The 3,698-nt window shown below is 38.4% G+C and overlaps 1 long non-coding RNA gene across 1 annotated transcript; it reads right to left on the reverse strand.

Annotated features, from left to right (window-relative positions):
• Positions 1-2,519: 2,519 nt before the first annotated feature.
• On the reverse strand, positions 2,520-3,409 carry LOC136351314 (uncharacterized). The gene is made up of 3 exons (XR_010734319.1): positions 3,248-3,409; positions 2,731-2,960; positions 2,520-2,575 (listed from the first exon to the last, which is right to left on the reverse strand). It is a non-coding gene; the product is annotated as an uncharacterized lncRNA (long non-coding RNA).
• Between the last annotated feature and the right edge of the window lie 289 nt (positions 3,410-3,698).

Consider the following 3,698-nt stretch of genomic DNA (forward strand, 5'->3'; position numbering starts at 1 on the left):
ATCTATATCATTATTTTTTTCATAATATTTTAGAACTATTTAAATGGCACGTAAAAGTCAGAAATTATAACCATAATGTGACATTCTTTTTGAAAGTTTAAATACAAGCAGTTTAGATGTTATATTTTTTTTAATCATCAACTGTGCTTGTCTATTGTTCTGTCTAACTAATATATTAAATAAAAATAGGAATAAGAAATAAGAGAGGGAACAGAAAAGGAGAGAGAGAGGAGGCATACCGGCTGTCAAGTACGTACGTACCTACGACTTCACGTACAGTCGGATAGGAGGATTGCTTTTTTTTAATAGATTGATCTAATGGCTAAAATTGCTGGGTCCACCGAATTAAATGAAATTTTAATAGATTGATCTAATGGCTAAAAATACTGGGTCCATCGAATTAAATGAAAATCAATGGTCAGATGTTTTGCTTTTTTCTTAGAATTTTAAAAAGTTTCTCTAATTTATTAGAGTGTCATGTGGCAGTTTGAGAGCGTTTGTAGGGTACACGTGGCAGCTTAGGAGCGTTTGTAGGAAGTTTAATGGACTTTTAGTATATAATAGAAGATTATTGAGTAAATTCAGACAAAATCAATTACATATAGCAAGCATTAGCAGCAATTATTTTTCACTCTTAACATACACACAAATGAAAAGGTTAGAACCAGATTAATTTTTTTTAGAATGATCCAACTTTGCATCAACTCTGCCAGGTCAAATGTAGTAGGAGCAAGAACAACTACTACACTATATGCAATTCTAATATGAAATAAAGACAAACAGTGGCATGCAAAATACTCAATACATATGCATCATGCATCCATATCAAGTTGTTCTGAGATTGCTTCCATGATTGCGTGGTGGCACTCAAAATCACAGCTAACTAAGTGCAGTTTAGAGGTATTATCAATGTTTGCACAAATCAGTATGATAAGTATCATTTAGTGGTTGAACATCCACACCCACATAATAGTATAGATCTTAGTGTCCACACAAGCTAGAAGTACTTACTTCAGTACGAGTATTAGTATCATTTAGAGGTTGACTATCCATATGACCACATCCACTGAACAGTGCAGACCATGAAACATCATGCAACACAAACAAGCAGGAAGGAGTTGAGGTTGAGAGACCGTAAAACTTACATATTTCCAACTGGCGGCAGCGCAAAACACCTACCATATGCTTCTCCACTCCCAAAGTTCATGTCCGCCATTGAAAATAAACTTCTACAGGAATCAACATAGGAAAATGATTAGCACAATAGGATACCATTCAATGTTGGAATATCATATTAGTGTCAAAATAATGAAGTGATCTAATCTCCTGCAGCTCAATAAAACGAACAAAAACAGCTGTAAAAACGTAAGACATCAATCAGTAATATAATTGAGCACCACAGAGTAGATCATCATGAAAACCTTAGAATGCCCCCAGAAATAAATGGATAGAAAGGAAAGCAGAGGCCCTCGCGGAAAGATAAAAGAAAATGAAAAGCACAGCTGGCTTAAACGAATAGACAGAGTAGGACCACGAGAGGTCATTTTTTACGTAAGGAATAGGCTCTAGGAAAGCTGCCTGGAAAAGTAGGAATGGAAGCAGAATGCTTACCGGCTTCGGAAGATAGGACTGCGAGACTTGGACATGAAGGAGAGTTCCCGCTATTCCATAGGGATTTGACAGATTCTCATACACCAATATGGCCTTCTAGCTAGAACAGACACATCATGCAGACCTTCTGGTCAGAGAGATAAATTACTTGAGAATCAAGCAAGTAAACTAATTATTTAACATAATGTAAACTAATTATTTGTTTTTACCAGTACATAATCTCCTAATCAATATCTTGCTAGATAAATATACTTTGCATGCTATTCTTTTAGATAGAACACCTAAAGGTCTCTTCTAATTTTGCTATTTTTGGTTGAGTTTTGATCTCCTGAACTTTGTTAATGTTTCAAAAGTTAGTGTTTTGTCACTATAAACTTGATGGAATTCTGCTTTGTGATAGAACCTTGAAATCTATTATATATCATGTAGATCAGTCATTCTATTCTTAATGGCCTAAACTTATTGTGCACGCAGAGATCCTCGCGTTATTGTTTTATTATTTAAATACATTATGTTTTCTTAATTGTGAAGCTTTTTAATTCATCGAAAAGACATATAAGATTACCCACGTGTGTAGAGTTTAAATTACAATCCACAGGTACCACCTAGGTTTATATTCATCTCAGTATTCCATAAGTCGTAGAGCTACAAACCAATGAAATCAAATTAACTAACTGTTCTGTTTTTTTTAAAAAAAAAACTACTCTTATGCAGTATAAAAACTACTAGAATACAAAAGCAATCTTAAAAAACATATATACTGGAAGGTGAGATATAACTTGTGCGTGTGTGTATGTTGTGCGGGGAATAAAAAATGAATAACAGGAGTTAAAAGACTTAGAATGAGATTTACTGATTTAATTTGCAATATCAACAATTCAAATTAAGCATCGGAAACTTCCGCGTACCTGTCAGACATTGTACGCCGCAATCAACCATCAAACACCCTATAAACAGCTTCTCTCTGCATAGCAGCATAGTGCATATGCAATTAGGTTGTCCAGCAAAAATAAGACAATTATTCAGTTACATACTACTGAGAAGTAATAGGAACAAGCAAATACTGAAAAGTAGCAAAGGAGCGAGTCTTGAGGCCACAAGGAGCCTTCATTGTGTTACCATGCATCGGGTCGGTAACCCATGTTACTATCTGGACAGCAACATGAACAGCACGTATGAGGTGAGGGAGTTTCACTCTAATGTTTTCAGGTAATGCTTGCTCATAGGGAAGAAGAAGGCACTCATGTGATGTCCAGAATTCTGTTGTCATAATAGGGTGATCCATAGTGAGTCCATCAGCTGCCATGAACCACAAAGCCTCATCAACTCAGTGAGCCAACTCCATGTACCTGTTCAACATTGTACAAGAAATGCAGTGGTCAGCATATGCCTGTGGCTTTAATGAATTAAATGAATCAATTCATCTGAGAAACATTCAATGAAGAGTTGGAGACAGTTTAAGATCAAGATAACCACCTGTCACCCTGTTCACTATGCTATGTTCCAAATTAATCAGCATGGAAATACACTGGTGTTCCGCAATTCCCCCATTTCAAAAACAGAATTGTTCCAATGCAAGATGATCCCAAGATTTCACATGAATAACATGATATATTATCTTAAAAATGAAAATTACCATAGGCGTCAGTGGCTGGAACTGACGGCGAATCAAGGACATCAGTCACTGGCAGGCACGGGGCAGGCGAGCTCTCAAACTCGGCGGGCCGCAGCCAGGCCTTGAGAGCCGACTGGACGACCAGAAGAAGCACCAACGGGACGTCGAGCCGGACATTCGTCCACTGTACCAGATCCTGAGAAATCCAACAAAACAAACACCAATCAGACCAAATAGTGATCATGGAGGACATCACGAGACAAGAAAAACCCACCGGATCCGGCATCCACGACTCGCTCAGCCTCCCCCCGTCTTCGACCACTCCCTCCGCCTAAAGGCCAAAGCCGCCCCAATCCGCTCGGCACCGAACTGCACTGTTGTGGCAGCTCAATCCACCGTTGGGGAGCTCGATCTGCTATCGGCGTCGACTGATTCGCCACCCAACGCCGACGACGGCTGGACCGAGCTCAGG

The sequence above is a fragment of the Oryza sativa genome, chromosome 8 (genome assembly GCF_034140825.1).
Source record: "Oryza sativa Japonica Group chromosome 8, ASM3414082v1".
Lineage (NCBI taxonomy): Eukaryota > Viridiplantae > Streptophyta > Magnoliopsida > Poales > Poaceae > Oryza > Oryza sativa.